Source organism: Peromyscus eremicus, unplaced genomic scaffold (assembly GCF_949786415.1).
Source record: "Peromyscus eremicus unplaced genomic scaffold, PerEre_H2_v1 PerEre#2#unplaced_112, whole genome shotgun sequence".
In the NCBI taxonomy this organism is placed as follows: domain Eukaryota; kingdom Metazoa; phylum Chordata; class Mammalia; order Rodentia; family Cricetidae; genus Peromyscus; species Peromyscus eremicus.
This window is the reverse complement of record NW_026734351.1, coordinates 34174-59312: the sequence shown is the minus strand read 5'-3', so window position 1 is coordinate 59312 and position 25139 is coordinate 34174. Positions and strand designations below refer to the sequence as shown.

At 37.3% G+C, this 25139-nt stretch overlaps 1 pseudogene; it reads left to right on the top strand.

Annotated features, from left to right (window-relative positions):
- LOC131901565 (sulfotransferase 2A1-like) overlaps window positions 1-14986 on the top strand; it is a 38388-nt pseudogene extending 23402 nt beyond the window's left edge.
- Window positions 14987-25139: the final 10153 nt, after the last annotated feature.

The window sequence follows — 25139 nt, the reverse complement described above, 5'->3', positions numbered from 1 at the left end:
TATAACAGAGGTAGGAGTGTATAGTGTGATATACAATATGACAATAATCTTAAATATATATCAATATACCGAATATCCTAAACAGAAGTAGAACATACATAAGTATGATAGATATAAATTTACATTTGTATCAATATACAAATATTTCAAATAAGAGTAGAAATATATGTACATTATACCAAGTATAGTTCTGTATTTGTATCAATATACAAATTATCTTAAACAGGAATATAAAAATAGTTTACATTTGTATCAACATATAAGAATCCATAACAGTGCAAATTACAGTGCAAATTATTTAAGGCTGCTATTTTACTAAATTTGTTTACTAGTATACACAATAATCTACCATAATGTCTTATACCTATCCATTCCATTTCTTCTTTTCCTTTTTTTTAAGAGTACTGAGTTTAATATTTCCTTCCACCCCCAACCCTATAACCATCATCCATAACCCTGAGAATTATGAAACCTAAGGGAGAAGGGGCGTCGTTTTCTTAGAATTGCTTCCTGCTGTTTAGGGGGTGATGTTATCTCTGTTGGGTACTGTGAGAAAGTGCAGATAGTTAAATTTCAGTTAGACTAACTGTAGGTTCTGCAGCAAGTCTTAGAGTAATGGGTAAGATTGTCTGAAATTCTGGTAAGAAGTGTAGTATGATGATGATTACCATGGCATCATTCTGGATTGGGTAGAGTTGTTGTTGGGGCCCCATCTTCCTTCTGGAGACTTCTGAGATTGCTATTAGAAAAACTTATTTGTTATCAAAATGGAAGATTTGGATTTAAAGAGGACATAGCATGTAAGAAAGGATTCTGAGAAATCAAGAGTAAGCATGGAGAGAATTAGAATCTAGAAGACAATGGTCCCTTTTTATTGGTTTCCTTCTGTCCCACACCAGAGGGCTCTTCTGATATGGTACTGAAGAATCTCTCAAACTTTTCTTTTAGCAATATGCTTGGGTTTAGAGAAGGAGTGAGCCAATTCCATCTCCAAAGCCAGCTTGGCTTATAATTGAATTGGAACCACAACTTTTCTATATTGATAGAGATATAGATGTTAGACAGTGAGATTTTACCGTGTGTAGATTGGTACCAATAGATTCTTTCTTTCTGCTGTAAACATCCAGATATCCAAGGCCTTATGATTTTTGGAAGATGGGTATTTCCATTATCCTGGAAAAACAAAAACAGAACCCTACCCCAACCTTGATTGTTAAATTTTTCTTACAACTTGTAGAGATGTCACATTGGTGGATGATCTTTTACTTCACCTCATCAAGGGCTTTTTCCTGTTCAAATCGAATTTTTATTAATTTTGTTGGTATCCATAGCTTTTCTTCTCCTGCAGAAACAAAGGCAAAACCCCTTCCCCAACGTAGAACATATCCAGGTTTCCATTCTGAGGTCAGCACATCCTTGAAATAAACTGGTTGGTTTAGCTCGGGAGTTTTGTCTGTCGTCCAATGTCTCTCTGCAGCTGTTGTTCCTTTCTCATCAGCATTGAGAAAATTCAAGGTTAATAAAGCACTATGCAATCTATTTCTAGGAGTCATTGTTACCTGTTGCTGTTTATTTAGCATATCCTTTAAAGTTTGATTAGATCTTTCTATGACTGCTTGGCCTGTGGGATTGTGTGGTATACCTGTAACATGCTTTATATTGTAATAAGCAAAGAATTGTCTCATTTTATTGGAGACATATGCTGGAGCATTGTCTGTCTTAATTTGTACAGGGATCCCCAAGATGGCCATAACTTCTAATAGGTGTGTAATCACAGAATCAGCCTTTTCAGAAATCATAGGAGTTGCCCATTGAAATCCTGAATAGGTGTCAATGGTATGATGTACATACTTTAATCTTCCAAATTCTGCAAAATGAAACACATCCATCTGCCAAATTTCATTTCTTTGTATACCTTTTGGATTGCTCCCTGCAGGTAATGGAAGTTGGTTATAGATGGAACAAGTAGGACATTTTTTCACAATATCCTTAGCCTGTTGCCAAGTGATGGAGAAATCCTTCTTCAAACCTTTGCTATTTGCATGGTATTTCTTATGAAATTCTGAAGCTTCTAGCACATTACCTATTAGTAACTGATCAATCTCATCATTACCTTGTGCTAGAGGTCCTGGCAGACCTGTATGGGATCTGATATGTGTTATATATATAGGATGTTCCCTTTTTCTGATGATTTCCTGCAATTGTATGAATAATGAAGTTAATTCTGTATTATCAGGAATAAATTCAGCAGTTTCAGTATGTAAAACAACTCTCTCTGCATATTGAGAGTCAGTGACTATATTGAGGGGTTCTGTGAAGTCCATCAGTACCATAAGAATGGCATACAGTTCTGCCTTTTGTACAGAGCTGTATGGACTTTGTACCACTTTACTTAAGTCTCCTGATTTATATCCTGCTTTCCCTGATTTATTTGCATCAGTATAGAATGTGAGGACTCCAGAAATTGGCTTTTGTCGTACAATGTGAGGAAGGACCCATTCGGTTTTCTTTATAAATTCTATTCTCTTGCTTTTGGGATAGTGGTTGTTAATCTCTCCCAAAAAGTTACTGCAGGCTCTCTGCAAGTATTCATTATCTTTCCATAGTGATGAAATTTCTTCATTAGTTAAAGGTACTACAATTTCTGCTGGGTCCATTCCTGTCAACTGGCGAAGTCTTAGTTTACCTTTTTGAATCAAATCAGAGATCTTTTCTATATAAGTCTTTAATTTCTTATTTGGTTTACGTGGTAGGAATATCTATTCCAATATAATATCTTCCCTCTGCATCAAAATACCTGTTGGGGAATGTCTGGAGGGGAATATGACAAGAATGCATTTAAGTTCTGGATCCACATGATCCACATGTGCTTCTCGAATTGTCTTTTCTACTAGAGCCAATTCCTTCTCAGCTTCGGCTGATAATTCTCTTGGACTATTTAATTCTTTGTCCCCTTCTAGAGTATTAGCCAAATTTTGTAGTCCATCTTTGGGTATTCCCATGATACCCAGTAAGTTGGAAATGCTTCCTAATAACTTTTGAAAATCATTAAGAGTCTTCAATCGATCTCTCCTTAGCTGTACCTTTTGGGGTCTAATTTTTTGTAGCTCTATCTTATATCCTAAGTAGTTAATAGAATCTCCTCTTTGTATTTTTTCAGGAGCAATTTGTAGTCCCCAGTGAGGCAAAACTTTTTTTACTTCTTCAAACATGCTTTCTAATGTATCTAACTTTGGATCAGCTAATAGGATATCATCCATATAGTGATAAATTATGGATTGTGGAAACTTTACACGAATTATCTCCAATGGTTTCTGCACAAAGTATTGGCACAAAGTAGGGCTGTTTAACATTCCCTGTGGGAGGACCTTCCATTGATATCTCTTGACTGGCTGAGAATTGTTATAATTAAGTACTGTGAAGGCAAATTTTTCTCTATCATTTTCTTGTAAGGGTATGGTAAAGAAACAGTCTTTTAAGTCAATAACTATTATAGGCCATTCTTTAGGTAGCACAGAGGGCAAGGGCATCCCAGTCTGTAGGGAGCCCATTGGCTGAATTACTTTATTAATAGCTCTCAGATCTGTCAGCATTCTCCAATTACCAGACTTTTTTTTAATAACAAATACAGGAGAATTCCAAGGGCTGGTAGATTCTTCAATGTGTTGAGCATTTAACTGCTCTTGAACCAGCTGTTCTAAAGCTTGTAGCTTCTCTTTTGTCAAAGGCCATTGTCCAACCCAGACAGGTTTATTAGTTAGCCATTTTAAAGGTAAGGCAGTTGGTACTTCTGAGAGTTCAACAGCAGTTGTGCTCTGTTTGTGAACAGCCTGAATGGTTGGTGCCTGATTTTTATAGCATGCGATGAAATTATTCCTAGAAACATGCATTGGTCTGTATTCTTTTTCTGAAAGTGTAGGAATTTTAATCTAGGTATTCCACTGTTGTAACAGATCTCGGCCCCAAAGATTTACTGCTACATTTGCTACATATGGCTTCAGTCTTCCTCTCTGTCCTTCTGGCCCTATGCATTCAACCCATCTCGAACTCTGTTTTATCTGAGATAGGGTGCCAATCCCTAAAAGTTGGACATCTACCTCTTGAAGAGGCCAATTCGGATGCCATGATTTTGGTGTAATTAAAGTCACATCTGCACCTGTGTCTACCAGTCCCTCCATAACCAGGCCATTAATTCGAATTCTAAGCTTTGGTCTTTGATCATTTATGGAAGTCTGCCAAAATATTTGTTTTATAGTGTTCTTTGTAAACTGTGATCCACCCATCAGAGCTGTTTTATCATCCATTGCAGTATCGGTTTTTACATTAGGCAGTGGTTTATTCAGTTGTCCTGGAGAGGAATTTCTTCCACAGTGGCTGGGAATGTTCGTACTACATTGGATTTGGGGGCCTGCAAGAGGCCCCCTGAGGCGTTTCCAGCCAGTAAAGGGTTACCTCGTATATCTATTTTTGATCTGCACTCACTGGTCCAATGTCGGCCTTTGCCACACCTTCTACATAATCCGGGAGGTGGTTGGGGTCTCCTGTTTAGGCTATTCCTAAAAGGAGTATTACTCCTAGGAGTACCCCACGTACAGTTTTTACTTATATGACCTGGTGTACCACATTTAAAACATTTGGTAACACGGGGCCTTCTTTCACCTCTGGGATTTGTCTCTCCTATCCAAGCCTCATTACTGTAGTTACGAGACTCAACACCATTAGTATACTGAATCCATTCTTCCAAAGGAGCTGATCTGATCTTTAATGGTGTAAGTATTCTTCTGCATTCTGCATTAGCATTGTCGAACGCCAAGGACTCAATTAATACTTTTCTTAATTCTTTATCTGATACAGCTCTTGTTATAGCTGTGTTCAGTCTTTGTAAAAAATCAGTGAAGGGTTCGTGCGGTCCCTGAAATATCTTTGTGTATACCTCAGTTGGTTTTCCAGGTTCTGGAATTTTTTCCCAAGCATTTAGAGCTGCTGTACGGCATAGGGATATTGTACGTTCATCATAAATGGCTTGTACATTCCTGTCAGCAAAACATCCCTCACCAAGTATTTGATCTTGGGAGATCACAAAACCTCTGAGTTTACCTTGTTGTTCTAAATTTTTTGCCTCTTCTCTCAACCAGCTTTTCCATTGTAGCTGCTGACTATATTCTAGAACAGCTGAAATTAACTGATGCCAGTCATCTGGGATGATTCTATGTGAGGTAGACCACGAATTTAACAATTGTTTTATGTATGTGGAGTGTATCCCATACGTAACTACTGCTTCCTTTATATTTTTAAAGTCCCTTGTTGAAATTGCTTGTAATGTATATGTATTATATGGCTCGGGGTGTGTGTCATCCGCTGGCTTCTCATCGATGATAACAGGATAAGCCATTGTGTGAGAGCCATTTGGAGATGTTACAACCTCTATGGTCTTGCCCTTCTGCTTATTAGGTCCCTTGTCATGTTTACTGAGAGTTTCTTCTAAGGCCTGCAAACGAGCACCTAGGGTCTGTTCTAGGGAGTGAACCTCTTCTCTGGCAAGGGACTCCAGATTTCTCATGGAATCATAGAAGTTTTTATGTTCCTCAGAAACACATGATTCCATGGACCTTATCTTATCAATTAGTGATAATCTTTCTTCCTTATATAGTGTCTGGAGAGTTAGTGTTCTGTCCATTAAATATTCACATTTATTATCAATAAGATCAATTTTTGGTACAAGCCTGTTTTGTAAATCCTGATTAGCAGATTCCAGAGAAAGAATCTTTTTCTCTAAGGTCTCATTGCTATCCATTAAAGCAGATTCCAGAGATAGAATCTTTTTCTGTAAGTCTTCATTGCTATCTTTAAAAGCCTGTAAATCCTGGTTAGCAGATTCCAGAGAAAGAATCTTTTTCCGTAAGCCTTCATTGCTCTCGCTTAAAGCCTGTATCAGTCCCAATAATGACTCATCTTTGTTCTTGTTTTTAAACAAGTGTTTGAACACTGCGTGGATTATTACAATGAATGCCAAAATGGTACAGGCCAGATATGCCTTAGGATGGTCGTATATTTCCAGGAAGATGTCATTCATCATACAGGCAAAAAGGTTTTCAAATTCTTGTGAGGTAATGTTGTCAGCCATATTACAAGAATTACTCAAAATTTGTTAGTCAATTTTAAGGTGTAAAATTATCAGGTACTTTTACTTACCTTTCGTGGTTTTGGGGGGTGTAGTAGCACTTTTCAGCCAGCAGGTGGCGATGGTACAACTCCAAAGCAGGGCCTGCTGGTGATCTTGGCTGACTGCAGCTCGCTGGAGTCAAGATGGCAGAGCCGAGCCGCAGCTGAGGTGCCTGCATGCACTCAGGAAGCTGGGGAGTGCCTCTTTCGCTGGTCTGGGGCTAAGCTAGGGGGCTGAGACCGGACTAGCTGCTCCCTTTTTCGGGAATGGAACCGTGTAGGCATTCCCTGGTTATATGGAACTTTGCAGGCGGGTTTAGGTACCAGCTAGCCGGGGAGGAGGCTGAGGGCGGGAGCCACCCAGGCTTTTGGAATTTGCCCCACGTGAGTGCCAGATATTGGTGAAATTATTTAGGCCACTCCACGTAGTTAAAAGGAGATTTATTTAATGGCGTAACTTACAAATTAAGGGATAGGTAGGACGCGGGGTCTGGGGAAGGTGTATCACAGTCCAGCTGTGTTCTCTGGAGCTCTGCTTTGTCCACCTCAACCATTCAGGGTCCTGGAACCAAGAGAGCGTTCGCCTATCCAGATCTCGGGTCCCCAGGCGCCTCCCTTGGCCCCGCCTTGTAGGCGTGACAGTTGCCAAAGTCTCAATGGGGGTTGGAACTTCCAGAACAAAGCTGGAATGGCTACCCACTACAACATATATACCTGAGTTAAAAAATATAAACTTTGCATTGTACACAGGCTAGCCAAAAAGATTTTTTTGTTTTATGTTTGAGCAGGTAAAACATACATCATATTTCTTGTATTTACTTTAGGTTTATTTTCTCATTTCTGTATTCAGGATTTTAGGGGTTTTTCTTCAAACAAACCTGATTTTCCTTGACCTGGGATGAATCCATAGCCTCTTATTTTCTGTGGAAACAAGTGCAACTTTTCCACATTTAACATATCTTTTGACTTTAATTTTGAAGTCAAGATAATTTTAAAATATATAGGTTGGTTTAATTTAATAGTTTTCAAAATCAAATGTCTTTCAGAAGTTGTTTTTCACTCATTAACAGTCAAAAAATCTAAATACAGTACAGAATATAATATAGAATTTAGACTCTCAGTGTTTTCTGATCTATATATGGCTTATCATAATTTTTATTACTCTAATTTTAAGAATTTTACTTAATTCTTTTAAAATCATTTTTCATCTATGACTGTTTCTATCATTTCTCTTCTTCTCCCAAGCCTATACACATTTTTCAAACACACTGTAATCTACTTAGAGGCATTTTTGTCTGAATTTGTACTTACTGTGTATTTCTAAACCTTTCTGTCTTTATGAGCATAAACCCTCAATCTGCCACCTACTATGTGGCTGAGAAATGCCACTCTGCACCTCATCCTGTGTGAGACTGTGAGAACTTCCTATGCTGCCGATCAAGCCCACATGTCACAGCCAGAGGACGTGTCTCTGTACAGTGGCTCACATGAGAGGCATGAACTATGAAGCTGCTCTTGGCTTCATTTTTGTATGTCTAGAAACAATTTTTAAGCTCTCTCACACTTTACATGGATACATGTGCCCAATCGTGGGTGCCCTATGTAAATGGACATTTCTTTCCCACCCGACAGTTCTCAAATTACCACTCAGAAGCTTATGATCATTCCAAAATTCTCATCCAATAGCTCAGGCTTGTTACTAACCAGCTCTTACATTTAAATTAACCCATTTTATTAATCTATGTATTGCCACATGTCCTGTGGCTTTACCTGCCTGTAACATCTTACTTTTTCAGTGGCTTACTCTCTCTTGGCCCTTCTTTTTCTCCTCCATAATTTGGTTTACTTCCTAACCTTATACCACATGGCTATTGGTCAGTCAACTTTGTTATTAAATCAATCAGAGCATAATTTACACACTGTGTAGGAATATTCCATAGCACTTAGAAAAGGTGATGACTTATGAGTGGAGAATAAGAAGGACCCCAGGATGGAAGAAAGCAGTTTTCCACAGGAACTGCATAGATAATCACCTGGAAATGGGGGCACTGAGTGAGGATAGGCCACAGCACAATTTTGATATAAGGCTTTGAATAAAACTGAATGATCAGAGTTGGGATAATGCAGGTAAAGGTGAAGATCTACAGTTAGCCTACTTCCTTTCCTGGTCAGAGTGACATGTGGGTTCTTATGGAGCGTCTTCTTGATCTGGAGGTGAGGGGAAAGCAATGAGTAGGTAGAAGGAGCTTTGGAGACTAAGACCTATGTTATACACATTATATTGGGGAATTTTGGGGAGAGACTATAGCAGGTGTTCTGCACAGAGATGAGGGTGAAACTAGGAGAATGGACTTGAGGAGGAAATGGAGAGATAAACCTCTGCATTGAGTCTACTACTTCCATGCCCAGTTTTGCCTGTGGGTTCTTGGGAAATGGTTGATTGACTTGAGGTGTGGGACCAATCAACAATTTATAGTAGGGGTATTTAGGAGGGTCTCTGAGATCCACTAGAGATGGAGGTGTCTGATGTAGGTGTTTTGATGCAGAATTAGGGATAACACTGGGGGATGGGACTCAAAGGAATGGAGAGTGAGCCAAAAATCTATAGTTAGCTTACAATTCCCTGGTCAGAGTAATCTGTGGGTTCCCAAGGAGGGCCAGTTGAAGTAGGGGATTGGGATAATCCTATGAGTTGGAAGAGTCAGGATAAGAGGAGAAGCTCTTTGGGATCCACTCTAGATGGGGGGAGTAGCCACAGATATTCTGTGGTAGAACTTGGTATGAGAGTTTCGAATTGGGACGTGAGGAGCAGAAGAAAAGGAGAAAACATGTGGTCAGCCTACCTACTTCCCTGGCATGAGTCAGAAAAATAATCTTTGATGAAATATATTAAGGATAAACAAAAACAGAAAATTTGAATCATTCCAAAATAATTTGCTCTCTTGATTTTATCTTCCAGGGAAAGAAATTTTCCATGTAAAAAGCAAAGCCATCCATCAGATACTTTGTCTTTTGAGGAATATTTGAATTTTTCTTTGTAAAATTCAATTTTTCCCAGGAAACTTCATTACCCACCTCTGCTGCATGCTTATTCATTTTCCCTTAAGTCTCCTTTGCAACCATTCAATGCACTGTTTTCAGTTATTACCATGGTTGTTTACCTTTACATTAAATATTAACTGAGTCTGTGATAAAATATGTAATAAAAGTTTAGAGCCAAAAATTCCTTTATGAGGAATTTGTAGGGCTTGGATTCTAAGCAAAGTCTTCCTTATTCCAAAGTTTTGCATTCTTATGACTAACTCCTAGAATTGAGCCAGTTGTGGCAGTGCACAGTTATAATCCCAGTCTGGGCGGTCTGAGGTAAAAAGGTTGTGAATTTGATGCCCATCTAAGTAACAGCATGAAATCATAATTCAAAACAAAATAACATATTGGCAGTAGCCCCAAGTAAAAATTATTGAGAACATTTTTATGAAAGTGTTTTAAATCTGTGTTACGCTCAGTTACCCATAGGAAAAAGTATCATGAACCCCGATCAAATTATTTGTGCATATTGCCTTCACTCACATTGACTGCTGTCTATAAGTATTTCTATAAGTATCGTTAAACAGAGGGCAGGTTTGGTATCTTGGTGCATACCTTTAATGCTTGCACTTAAGGGGAAAAGCCTCTTTGTGTTTTGAGGTCAGTCTGGTCTCCACAGCAATTTGCATCAGACCAGATAGGACTCCCTCCATAGCATACTGTCTCAAGACAAAAATCCGATTGCATTTAGTAGGTAGGTTGGCATACACCTGTGAATACACCAATAAAGTGTTAGAGACAAGATGATCAGAAGTTTAAGGTCTTCATTCAATACAACGTAAATTTTGGGACATCCTAAGTTATATGGGACCCATCTAATATTAAGTCCCCCATAATAAAAATCGCAGCCTTTGTATTTTAAGGGCCAGAGATCAGTCACATTGCAAGCTGACTAAATATACAAATGTTATGTGTGACTCTTTCCCTCTTTACAAGGCCTGTTTCTTTCCTAAACCCCATTGAATACTTTCTCATTTTATGATGCCATTTCATTCTTCATGTTTCTTTTTCCATCTTCCATCTGTAGTTACCTTCTCTGCATCTGTTCTCTCAGAGTTCTCTATTACCCTCATTTTTGTTTTGATTTTTCTTTTAGAGTACAAGGGGAACCATAGAGAAGATCTGTGACTTCCTAGGAAAGAAACTGGAGCCAGATGAGCTAGATCTGGTCCTCAAGTACAGCTCCTTCCAAGCCATGAAAGAAAAAAATGTGTCTAATTTTAGTCTCATCATTAAAGATGTGATTATTAATGGTTTGGCCCTCATGAGAAAAGGTGAAGAAACTCTTTATATCCAAAATATGTAAGAATAAGTGGAAGAGTTTTTTGTTCCAATGAAGCTGTAAGAAATTGTTGTGAATATGTCAATAGTCGTTGCTCATCTCTCATAGTTTCTCAGAGACCTTGCAGTGGAATCTTTCTGTGGTGATGACATGGACTTCAGAAACACTGAAAAGATTGCTTTTTTTTCTGGGAGATGATCTTGGGATTTTAGAGGGTTGTGTTCAATATCCTCAATGGAAAATGAGAGACATGTTTTTGTTTGTCTTTCTTAGGCTTTCTGTATCATAGCCCTAAACTCTAAGAAAATGTTTAATGGAAAGAACCAAAGATATATAATGGATGATAACCACAAAATACACTTCCATTCACTGCTCTAAAAGATGTTCAACAGGTCAAGATTGTTGATCCATTGCAGGCTAAGATTAGAACTTATAAGAACTAAGTGAATTATCCTCCAGTGTTAAAATATGATGACATTTGCCAAGCTCAATTTGGATTGCTTCACAATCATATTTACTGTCTTTCTTCTGAATTGTCTCCCTTGAAATGGGAATATTCATCTTCTCTATGTCTGTGCCACCTCTCTATGCTATGAGCAAATTGTTGGTATGGTTTCATAGCTGTGCAGTTGAGGAGTGACTGCCAGAATACACCACACCAAATTAGTGAATAATTGATGAGATGGGACTCAGGGCTGAAGAAGGAATGAGATAGATGTGAGGTATTTGGGGATGACTAAAAAACTTGGATATAAATGCAGAAAGTAGAGAGTTACAGGTTTAATTTTCCTCTTCTAATTACTTACATGCTTCATTCTTAATCTTCAGTCAACCTCCAACCTACAGTGTGAAGATCAGGTCATAAGACTCTAAGGACATCAGGAGTATAGATAGAGATAAGTAAGTTAAAGTCATTAGTGTATTGCATTTAATTCAGTACTCCTGGTATCCTCACAAGAGGAAATTACACTCAGATTTGGGCACACAAAATGTCAACTCAAGAAAATGGTCATCTGTACACTAAGGACTGAGGCCTATGGTAGGGTCCACTGGCATTGACCCCATTGACCCATAACCTCAGACTCCTGTGCTCCAGACTCTATGAAGATAGAGTTCTCTGTACAAGAACTGAAGACCTCAAGTAAGAGAAGAAATAGCCCATTATTGGATTTCCTGAAGTAAATAATAATTTGGCAGAGATAAAAGAGTATGTGTACAAAATGGCTTCAATGAAATGCCAAAACAAAAAAGTGGCTTGTTTAATAGAGACAGACTACTGAAACTAACAAAAGTTTTATCTGAGATGCACTGGAATAGATGAAATAGAGTTTAGAACAAAATTACATGAAGAAAACTGTACTTTCCTCTTTTCCAAGTCTGTTTTTTCCAGAATGAGACCACATTGGGATTTTAGTTTAGTCTCTTCTAAAACATAGTATTTTCATGTATCATATTTTTAGGAGAAAAATATATAGTAGTTATTTCAAAAAACAGGATATGGCCCTAAATTCATATGTGCTTTAATTATCATAGTGATCATATAAGACACCCATTTCTTGTGTATTTAAAGATAACTTTTATTCTGAGAAATTGTTTTCCTTGTATTAAACTCACTATAAGCCATGAATCTCACAAGAAACCAGGTCAATGAAAGGGGAGACAAACTTCATTGCACCCCTCACCCTGATTCATGACTCCAGTGCAGAAGGTGCTGAGATGCATATGTTGGGAAACATTTTGAAAAGAATAAGAAGAATGAGGAAAATGTTGATCTTCTTAATTCCTACATTAGATTGATTCCTTTGCTTAATATGAAAAGTATGAGCATATCAAAGATTAATTCTAAAACTTATTTCATTACTTACCAGTAGACCGAATCCTGAAAGCATAATGCATGAAAAATTGTGTTAAATGTTATACTAGCTTTGAACAAGAGGAGTTCTCTCAACTTTTTTTTGTCCTTTAGTTGTTTTTCTCAGGACACCAGAGAGATACATTTTCTTGCCTCTAGAGAGATAATCTGAAGAGCTAATATTTACCTGGGAGACTCACTTATCAGGCTAGATAGGATTAATTTAGTTTAAAGCTCCAGTGAACAATTTTCCACAAACAATTTGGTCATTATGATTCAATATTTAGATACTTCATGAAATACAGACCGGAGAGTTGTTCTGTTTAGTTGACATAACTTTGATAAAGACATTGTCACAATCAAGACACATGGGAGGAAATGTCTTCTGACAAACTACAAAGGTTTTGACCCTCATTCACAGTAGATATTTACTAGACAGAGTACTTGAGTCAGTAATCATTTTCTCTGGTGTACAAAAAAGGTATTAATCTGAGAAACAGAGGGAAGACCTATATAGAAGCCCACTATCTACAGGTCAAAAAAGCCAGGAGGGTATGAAAAACATTTTATGAGACCTGCAGCCTCTGAAACTAGGAGGAAGTTCCTTTCCAACAGGAGTTAAGCCACTGTGCATTAGGGTTTTGCTGACCCTGGACACATCAGAGTTTCAGGAGGTTTTTAGAAAGAAGCACTGAAGAAAAATACATGCATGAAAGGTACACAAGATTTTGAGATGGTTGGACTGAGAACTTCATGAGTACACTCCACAAACATGATTCTCTCATCTGGATTGATTCATTCCATTTGCAGACATAGTGAATTTGCTGAGATTCTGATAGCTCAGCATCCAGTCTGGCTTATGAGATTCAAGATTACTGTGGAATACAATAACACAACTTGTTTCACTAATGAGTATAATAATGAAGCTGAAAGTAGCAATGGGCATTGATAGATTCCAGTATCAAGAGATGACACTCTTACAGTCATCACAAGTAATGGTATATTATTTGACTATTGTGTATCAATAATTATATTTTCTTTAATGTGTACAACTGGGCATTTAAAGTTAACTTATGTGATACACAAATATTGTATTTTTGTAAGGAAAAAAAACATGACTTCTAGCCAGGCGGTGGTGGCACACGCCTTTAATCCCAGCACTCGGGAGGCAGAGCCAGGTGGATCCCTGTGAGTTCGAGGCCAGCCTGGGCTACCAATTGAGTTCCAGGAAAGGCGCAAAGCTACACAGAGAAACCTTGTCTCGAAAAAACCAAAAAAAAAAAAAAAACCAAAAACCAAAACAAACAAACCAAAAAAAACCAACAAATCTACATGCATCACTATACTGCTGGTAAGTCCTCAAGGACTAATTTTTCTTCATCAGCAAAATGGTAACAAGGCCACTATCTTTCTTACTCATTCACTAATACTGAGAATGTTTTTGTATGTCTGATACACATTAATAAATGAAGCTTCTGATAATTTAAGAAATACTTTACTTTTCAAATATATTAGATGCATATTTGAAGCATGTTGAAAAAGAGGAAATTCATCAAAGTGTCACAGCTATGAAATAAAATACAGCAAGGAGAAGACCTGTAGAATTCTACATGGAGAGAAGATAGGAAGAGAGGGTCACTATCACAAAAATAGGGAAACAGAAGAAAAAGAAGTAACTATGTGGAATACATCAACACTTCATGATTAAGGAACACATAATACAATGTGATAATTTGGACTATAGGAGATCTCTACGTCCAAGCCTAAAACCTCCTAGAATGTGGTTATGAGAACCAAGGCATGGTTAAAAAAAATACTGGGAATGAAATCATCTTCACGCATCAGCAAACTCCATACTGACTGAAAACAGACATCCTGGGATGCACTCAGCAGGCAGTATTTTGTGTCTGTTGTATCTGATGGAAATATCGAGATGACTGATATGGAGCTCACCACTGTGTGTGTATCCAGCTCCATGGTATCTGATATCTTCAACCTCTGCAGGCATGTGCATTCATATGCAGCTACAGACACATAATTAGAATTAATTTTAAAAGGTGTTTTAAAAGTTGCTGGCATAGTTTGCAGAACAGTTATAAGTTAACCCTAAAAGGAAGAAAGAACGATTTAAGTGTGTTTGGGTAATTGAGATATGAAACTCTGTTGGGCTCGATAGTATGATGGAAGCATGTCTAGTGAGAAGGAAACATAATCTAGACATTAAAAATATAGATCCAGTGTCCATGTTGTTATATATTGTGGAGTTGAAAAATTGGTATAAGAGATGGTTGACATTACTTACACAGAGGTACAAGTCTGTTTGCATTCTTTTCAAAGCATAAGAATTGTTCTCCATAGAGTAACTGTTAGTTCTACTTTATTGACTGTGTGTTCCTACTTACGCAGATGGTAAAATCATGTGAATAAAGGAATGAGAGCAGATTTACAATCATCATTAACCCATCTCTGTGTCTGCTTCACATTTTCCAGGTGTGGCTGGGGACTGGAAGAATCACTTTACAGTAGCTCAAGCTGAAACCTTTGATAAAGTATTCCAGGAGAAAATGGCTGGTTTTCCTCCAGGGCTGTTTCCATGGAAATAAATTCTTAAAATTTTAAAAACTTATATGGACACTGGTGTTTATTTTCCTGTCCTTGTACAGGTGACTGAGTGGATATGGTCATAGAATACATCCTATTATTGAATTGTGTAGGTTTTTTTCTAAAATGTATTAGTAGTAATAATAGCAGTAGTAATAGTGGTCATAGTAATTGCGTAGTGGTGGTTATTTTATATGAGTCTGTGTGTGTGTGTGTGTGTGTGTGTGTGCACAAGTGCATGTTGTAGGTGTGCATCGTGCACATGGGTGTGCACATATATTTCTGTGTGTAGTACCTTTAGATGAGAAGAATGCATTGGTTCCCATGGAGTTGCCACTGCATGTGCTGTAGACTCCTTTATTTGTGTCCTAAAAAGTAAATTCAGGTTTTCTATGAGGGTAGTACAGTGATCTTAACCTCTGAATCATCTCTCCAGCCCTGAATCTTGTAGTCTTGAGTTATCAAATATTTGTTCCTATTATGACTGGTCTACTATACATTGACAGTTAAGTCCAATTTGCTTCACAGAATTCCAGCTTAAAAGAACCTTTGTAATATCTGAAATATAAAACATACTACAGAAATTTTTAGATAATTTTTCCTCTGTTACATCTGGGCAAAAAGTAAATAAATTATATTTATAGAGACATTAAACATAATTTAATTACTGTATGGTAGAATATCTTCATAAACTTACAGTTCTTCTCACAACTGTGTATTTGTATTTCAGCTTTTTTCTTCTTTTTGAGTAATTTTTACTGGGTGTATACAATAATGGGATTCATTATAAAACTGGTTCATACATGCACATCATTGCCATTTTCTCAGTATTGCCCCTCTACTGCCAAGTGCCGTACATTCACTCATGTTAGCACTTTCACCTCCCACATAGCACCTCTCTGCTTGAGTGTCCTATAAACATACTTATATTTAAATATAGATGTTCGGAATGGAGAAATAATGCAATATTTTTTCTTTTTTATGATTACAGGGAAGTTATTTATTTTAGGTATGATGGAGAATATACCTAGGGGCATCTAGAAGAGTCCAGAGCAAAGAGAGAAAGTAGTACACAGAACATGGCCAGCAGAATAGGCCAGGCCACTACGTGGGGATCAAGAAAGCAAGACTAAAACAGAATAAGATGAGAGAGGGTGGCCAAGAAGATAAAGAGTGCCAAGAATAGGCATTATCAAATTGACACTGTTATATATAAATCAGAGGCTGGGGAATAGAAGTCTATGACCTGGGTAAGTTTAGGATAGGGACTGGGGTGAGAAGAGCAAAGAGGCGTCAGGATGCTGAATACTTGTGTGAACTCTGTACCAGTATTTGCCATGAGAGCATGGAGGCCAGCATGTATTTGGTACGCTAATAGGCACCAATTTAGCCATTTGTCCTAAGGATGTTTTTGGTCCTGACATTCCAGACTGTTTTTTGGTGATGAAGGCCTATGTAATCTGTTCTGAAACTGCTTCTTGGCTGAAATTACAATGGTGTTGTCAAGACCTTGGATGTTTGGAGCTTATCAAAGATTGGAAGGAAGGAGTTGAGTTAAGGTTGGAGACATCTGTTTTGATTGCTATCTAGGTTTACAGAGACAACCTGGGGCAGGCAAAGAGCTTTATAGCAGTATGAAAATTCTAGTTAAAGCCAGAGGCTCAGGCCAGTTTGGAATTCCATCAGAAACATCAAGTTAATATGGTTTACAGCAAGTGTAAGGGTACCTGATTTTAATTTGGAGCAGTTTATATTTTTTAAATAATGAGAAATCTGATGGGACAGATATAGACTGGAGAAAAAAGATAGAGTTAATGAGCATAGTGGAAAATCTTTTTCTTGGGTATATGCTTGAAACCTCCAGATCCATAGGTAATAGGGTGTGCAAATAGTCTGAAGCCTAAGAGTATCAGAGTTAGATAGCTAGATGCACAGATAAATAGGTAGATAGTTAGATAGATCCCAATGCTAGGAATTGACAGTAGGTAAGTAGGGAAGCTTAAGCTGTTGATTGACGGGAGTACTTATCAAGAGTATGAGTTGTGACAGATGGATCCAAGATGTAAATGCTTGAAGCTCACATGAATTTCTTAAATATACACGAGATGAAAATTTTATATATATTATCATTGCTACTGCTTATAATCTGTACTTAAAATTTCACTGTTGAAAAATCAGTTAATAGGTGTGTATCACAAATTGCTAAATGGTCTTATTAATAAAAAAGTAAAACCCAGAGCCAAATATTGAGGTAAAAGCTAAAAGATTGGAGAAGCAGAGCAAACTCACAATGTTCTTACCTATACAAAATCCTCAGCCACAAGAGAGAAACTTCTTCTTTGCTCAGGCCTTATTGTGATGGTATTTTACTTGTACTGAAATGTGATTTTAATTGTATGCTAATAAATAAAGTTGCTTGGGGGTCAGAGCTATTAGAGCCATAGCAAGTGCATGACGGTGGTGGCACATGCCTTTAATCCCAGCATTTGGTAGACAGAGCTAGGTAGATCTCTGTGTGTTCAAGGATACAGCCAACATTGAAGACACATGCTTTTAATCTCAATACCATAGAGGACCTGGAGGGTCGTACATACAGGCAGTGATGAAGCAGTCATGTGTTTGGGTTTACAACCAATAAGAAGGCAGAACAGACAGTCTATATAAAGATGAACAGACAGGAAGTAGGCCCTTTTTTAGAGAGCTCTCTTGGCTGAAGCAGGAAGGGTAAGGCTCTTAGCTCTGACCTCTTGGCTTTCTTCTCTGAATCGGCTCTGTGTTTCTTATTTAATAGATGGTTGGTTACATCTACACCTTATAAACCTTTTTCTGCCCTGGCATCTGGGATTAAAGGCTTGTATGCTTCCCAAGCAAAGACATGAGATCTCAAGAGTTGGGATTAAAGATGTATTCCTTGACATCTGGCTCTGTTCCCATTGTGGACTTGAACTCACAGACACACTGACAGATCTGTCTCCTGAGTGAGAGGATTAAGGCTGTGTGCCATCACTGTCTGGTCTCTATTTCTAATCTAGTGCCTGGCTCTGTCCTCTGATCCGCAGATAAGTTTTATCCAGGTGTATAATGTATAACCACATTTCCCCTTTTTGTCTAAAATAATAAAAGATTATTTCTCAAGTCCTTGTTTAAGTAGACTCTAAGGCTGGATCATTTCAGCTGGGCAACTTGAAATTGTCCTGAGCAGTTTGTAGTCCAAAGCTGATCTTTGGGTGGTGATTATCCTCTTAGTGGTACTATCATCCTCCTGATGAAATCCTTGTTGGGTGGTCCCTTCATCATTTTTGGAGACTTCAAAATCACTGTTATGTATGGTCATGGTACTCTGCAGAAAACTGATAGAGACTCATACCCCAAATCATATACAGGCAGGTAAATGAAGCCTTTTTTCTAGGATTATTTAATACACTATGACCATGAATATTATATATATAATATATATATATGTATATATATATATAAAGAAAAGTTTTAAAGAGTTAAAATAAAAGCAAGGAATTATGAAAATAGTGGCAATAGAATAGTCCCTTATTTTTTCCCTATCCCATTTCTAGAGTCTCTTATGACTTGATACAGAGATTTTTAATTTTCTTTTAACAAACATGCTTGGGTTTAGAAAAAGAGAGAGCCATGCTCCACCTCCAAAAATAGCTGTAATTTTTAATTGAACTGGGACTGCATAAAGAGTATTTTCATTATATGCTCATAGAGATCATCAAAAACAAACTTTTAGGAAGACTTATGAAATTTTATCTTGTTAATTATGAGATATACCATGTACCAACAGGTCAATTTACTCTTTTTCTTGGAACATTTCTTGGATGTTTGTCTTTTTCTTTAAGATGTCTCTTTTTCCCAGTGAAAAGAAAGAGTTTTTTTAAATCAATAACTATAAGAGGTCATCCTTTAGGTAACAGAGAAGACAAAGGAATCCCAGATTGTAGAGAGCCCACTGGCTGAATTACCTTTTAAAAAGCTCTTTTATCTGTTACCATTCTCCACTTACCAGATTTCTTTAAAATAACAGATACAGGAGAATTACAAGGTCTGATTGATTCTTCAGTATGCTGGGAATTTAACTGCTCTTGTAACACCTGTTCTAAGGCCTGTAGTTTATCTCTTGTTGAGTTGATTTGAATTCTAGCCACTGTCCTGAGTCCTCAAGGTATTATTGGCTCAATAGTTTTTGCTGTGGGATGTTCTGTATGGCAAATGTGTTGCTAATTAGTCAATAAATAAAACACTGGTTGGCCATTGGCTAGGCAGGAAGTGTAGGCGGCAAAAGGAGGAGAATAAAGCTGGGAAGTGGAAGGCTGAGTCAGAGAGACACTGCCAGCCGCCACGATGAGAAACAGCATTTGAAGATGCCGGTAAGCCACAAGCCATTTGGCAAGGTATAGATTAATGGAAATGGATTAAGTTAAGCTATATGAACAGTTAGCAAGAAGCCTGCCATGGCCATGCTGTTTGTAACCAATATAAGTCTCTGTGTTTACTTGGTTGGGTCTCAGTGGCTGTGGGACTGGCAGGTGAGAGAGATTTGTTCTGACTGTGGGCCAGGCAGAAAAACTCTAGCTACAAGTTTTATTACATATTTTATCACAAGGTAAGTTATTGTTTCCTGGGAAGGAAAGAACCATGGCAATAACTGAAAACAATGTGTTGAATGGTTGCACAGGGGACTTTGAGAAACTGCACTACTAAACAAGAGATACACCTGTGTAAGGAAGCTTCCTGGGGAATACTGAATTTTATAATGAAAAAGTAAACTGTTTTACAATAGACTAAACAGTTGTTGGTGTTGCTACTTACATGGGAACTTTCTTTCCTGGATAATAAGATTAATACCAATTTCTTTTGAATGATCTAGTTTTTCTGTTTTTATTGCTCCTTAATATTTGTCATTAAAAACAAATTTGCTTTTGCTACTCCTGCTTGTGGTGATATATTGTGTACCATAAAAAAAGCCTGTCTGAACATCAGATGAAAGAGCCAGCCACTAGATTAGACATAGTGGTCAGGCATTGGTGGCACACACCTTTAAACATGGCTCTCAGGAGGCAGAGATGCGTCTGCACCTCTGTAAGCTCAAGGCCACGCTAGACTACATGAGATTGACTCAGTCTCAGAGAAAAATTGAGCCAGACAGTGGTGGCACACACTTTCAACCACAGGACTTGAGATCTCATGCCTTTTCTTGGGAATCAAGCATGCCTTTAACCCCAAGATGTAATATGGCATAGCAAAAGAGGTGTATGGGGATTGAGAAGAGAGGATCTAAAATCTGTGAGGTGAGGAAAGCTTCTCAGGCTGAGGAGTCCTAGCTGTAAGAAATCGCTTGTTCTTTGGTCTCTTCGAACTTTTTGTATTTACCCTAATTTCTGGCTCCAGATTTTTTATTAAAAGACCTTGTAGAATTTGAGTAACATCTGGTATACAACTTGTGAAACATGAATTCACATAAAAGCCACTTGGGTGTGGCCTTGCAGTCCCCCCTGCTCAGGCTGATCTGCACACAGCCAGAGTCTTCACCTCATTTGGGCTGGGTTCTATACTTTCTGGCTAAGTTTTTGTTGCAGACTCTCTGCAGCAAATTCCGTAGGTATTTTTTGACTCCAAAAATGACAGGAGTTAGCCACTTCTAAACCCTTTCCCCATGCAGATGGTTGGATATTTTGTTTCTTTCCTCTCCTTGTGGGTTTTGGCTTTCTCTTGGTAAACTCCTCTGGCTGCTGCCACACAATCATCTGAATCTCATTGTTAGCAGATTTGATGATACAGTTGGGATTTCTTAAGGAGAAATTAGTTAATAGAAGGATTTCTTCCTACATGAAATATGGGAAACGTTTTACAATGGAGGAATTTTGGTCTCTGTTTGATAATGCAATTGATGCTCTAAAAATGGAACAATTAAATGAAAGGATAATTAATGCTGATGGGATTTACATAACATCAATGATAAATATTACTTGTTTAAACATTTCTATTTTATCATTAAAAAGTTGGTTAATATCAGTCCAGAGATAAAAGTTTTAGAAAACTTGTTTAAACAGATCATAGAGATATTCAGACCCAGACAGAAGAATTTAAAAAAGAACCAATCTCAATATTGTATTATACAGTAACAGAGAAACAGCCTAAGTCTTTCAAACAACCAATGTTAATCTATCCAGAAACCTTACAGGAAATACCAAGTGATATGAAATCCTCAAGACTTTGTAAGAACTGATTTGACTCATGAGCAAATGTTAAATTTCAGGAGATTCTTAGAAGCAACCATCTCATATGGCATCCACTCATCTTTCATGAAGCTGATGTTCAACCCATAATCAACTTGTAATAGAATTATCCCCCAAGACTGGAGAAATTTGGTTCTAGCAGTTTAGAGGCTGGTATTCAATTACTATGGAGAATCTGGTGGAAAGATGAGACTAAGACCATTGAACAACAAAATAGAGCTAGAGGTATAGAAATTTTGGAAGACAAACTTCTTGGAGAAGGTGATTATGCTTATATACAAAGACAATCTTCATATAAAGACCACACTCTGGCTTTATGCGGAATGGCATACTTGAGTGCTTGGGATGGAACTGAAGACATAGAAAAAGAATGAATCATTTACTAAAGTTATACAGGGCCAAAAAGAAACCCTCAATGATTTCTTGAAAAGACTGCCTTCAGCAGTAAATACAATGACACCAATTTCAGAAGCTAGACAGATAATAATTGAATCTCTGGCTTTTAAAAATTCTAATGCACAATACAAAAAGGTAATTAGGCTGTTACAGGCAAGACAAGTACCCTCTGATGAATGGATCTGAGTTACAATAAATATTGAATCTTATGGCCATGACGATGCTTAGAAAGAAAAGCTGATTTTTGGAAGTTTGAAAGAAAAATTTTTATATATGTCTTAATTGAGTTTAACAAGGTCACCAAAGAAAGGGACTGAAAAGAGGGCATTCCTATAAATAACCTTTTATTTAGGAATAATCCCAACAGAACTGCTGATTATGCAGATTATGTTGTGGCAAAGGCACATACAGGAATAACGAATGTAGATCAACAATGGACACATGAAGTAATCCCTTGCCTTTGCCATTGGGAAACTCCCTGAGGGGCCTTTTACAGCCCCCCATGTCAAATTCTGTTAAATCCTTTCTTGTAATCACGGAGAAAACTCCTTTCTAGAGTAAATAAAGAACCTAATGCCTATTTAAAAAAAAAAAGAACATACTGCTCTGAGTGGTAGAACAGCTATAGAAAAGAGAACAAAAAAATTACAGCTTTAGAAAACAAAACAAAAATTTAAAGAGAAAACAAATCAAATTTGATGAATATTAGAAAAGGGAAAGCCCCCAAAGTTAGGATTGGGGAAGCGGTTGTATTTTTCTTTCAGGAGAAGGAAGGCTAAAGAATCTGAAGAACACGGGACAAATAAGACATCTAAAGTAAAAGGAAAAATCATGCAGAGAAAATATTCCAAGAAAAAGAGTAAGTTGGCCTATTAGTGTATCACATATCTAACAGGATAAAATTTCATAAATCTTCCTAAATGTTTGTTTCTTCTATTCTCTACAGACACTTAACACAAATGGTCTTTATATACTCATAGTTAAATTAAAAATTAAAGCTGACTTTTGAGTTAGAAAATGGCTCTCTCCTTCTCTATACCCAAGCATGTTTGTTAAGATGAAAATGCAAAGTTGCTGTATCATTTCAGAAGATCCATCTTATATGAGACAGAAGAAAAACCAAAATTAAGGGAGTATTCTATTGTTATGAATCTCATGATACTTTGGTTATATTTTGACTCTTTAAAAGTTTTCTTAAGGTATAAATTTCATAACAAAATTTATAATATATATATGTATATATGTATATATATATATATATAAATATATAAATAATTTTGGCATGATACTAATGGTCATATAGAGTGCTGACAATTCTAGCAAAAAAGGCTTCATCAAGCCTGTACATAATTTTAGGTTTGAGGCTCTATCAGTTTTCTGCAGTTAAACATGACCACACCTAACAGCAACTTTGAAGTCTCCAAACAGATGATGGGACACAATGATGAATCCATGTAGACTATGATAATTCCATTAATCTGAATAACACCACACAAAGATGGCTTGGGAATACAAACTGCTCAAGACAATATCAAGATGGTTAGCTGAGATGATACTGCCTCACAGACCACTCTAAACAGGACTTGACCATATTCTAAATATTATTTCTTTCCCCCTAAGACTACTAGCACTACCAATAAGAGGGAAGTAGCCTGGAAAACTGTGTGGACATTCCCAAAAATAGATTATGGATGTTTGTTTATGTTTATTGGTTGGCTAAAAATTGTTACTGGTCATAGTCTATATCTTTCTAAAAGAAGTAAGGGGTATGATAGAGAAATGTGTTATATGGAAATGATAAGTTAAGAAATTTGATTATTGAATCTACTATAAAAATATAGAAATGATAAGATAAAAAAGTAGATTGTTGAATCTACTAGGAAAGGAAAAAAGAGGATATAGAAAAGAGGTAGATTACTCAATCTTCTCTAAAAATGTCACAGAAATGATAGGAAAAAAGGATAGGTTACTGAATCATATCTTAAACATCAACTAGTAGTTTTAAATATTTTACATCAGATTGAATTTTTGTATGTTGTATACAAATTTTGTATATCAATACAAATTAGAGATTAATTTTGCTAGACCATATGGTGATATTTTCTTTGTGCTGAAATGTGGTGATAGTTATTTGTGCTTTGTTAAAGCTTCTCTGGAGATCAGGGTTAAAAGGCCAACCATTTTAAGTCAACAAGTCAGGCAGCACATGCCCTTAATCTTATCACTTAGCAGGCAGAATCTCTGAGTTTTCAAGCCCATACTAGAGAGCAGAGCCATGTGTGGTGACATAAGCCTTTAATCCAAGTACCAACTATAGAGGCCTTGAATCTGTACAGACAGACAGTGACAAGGAAGCTAAGAGCCAATAAGAGGGCAGAAAAGCAAGGTATATAAAGGTGTGGGTAGACAGGAAGTAGCTCGTATTTGGAAGCTGTAGATTTGATGAGGTAAGGTTGGCTAGTGGCTTTTCCTATTTCCCTGATCTCTTTAAGGCTTTCACCCCTATATTTGGTTCCATGTTTTTTATTTAATAAGACCATTTAGAAACTCATCTATAGTTGGCATCCAACAGTGGGGCAGAAATTCACGAAAATCCAATTGCCTGTGGCCTTGCATGGCCCCAGCTCCACCAGAGCTGGGCACTGCACTCAACTGAAGCTGCAAGTGGCCAGAGCTACATGCAGCCAGACTACTTCTGGGCTTACAGAGCCCCTGGCTCCAGTACTAGTTGCATGACTCAGGCCCAAGCATGTGGCCAGAATCTCTTTGGTGTTCTCTCTACTTGTGGGTAGCGGACTCCCACCACCTCTGTCTCTCTCTGGATTTCCATCTTGTACTGCCACAACACTTGGTAACTGCTTTGAAATTTCCTCAGAATTCTACTGTTCTATGCGGAAGACAGATTTGGTAAATCAATAAAGATATTTTAAAGGGTAAAATTAGTTAAAAGAGAATTTTTTCCCACATTAAAAATGGAAAACATTTTTACAAGGGAAGGAATTTGGTCTCAGTTTGATAACACATTAGGCATTCTGAACATGGAACAATTAAATGAGAGGATAATTAATGTTGATGGGATGTATAATAACATCAATTATGAGTATTATTTGTTTAATCATCTTTATTATAGTATTAAAATATTTGGTCAACTTAAGTGCCAATATAAGAAAGAGTTTTAGAAAAACTTGTTAAAATGAATCATATAAATTGTGACCCAGAGAGAAGAATTTAAATGTGAAACTCTCAGGACTGACAGTGGTGATATTTTATTTGTATGTTAATAAATAAAGTTTGCCTGGAGATCAGAAAACATAGCCAGCCATAAACAAAAGTCAGGCAGTGGTAGCACGCACCCTTAATCAGATCACATGACAGGCAGAGTCTGTGTGTTCAAGGACACAGCCAAGAGTGGTAAAACATGTCTTTAATCCCATTGCCAATTACAGAGACTTGGAGGTCTGCACAGACAGGCAGTGATTAGGATGTGAGTTGTCTGTGTTAAAAG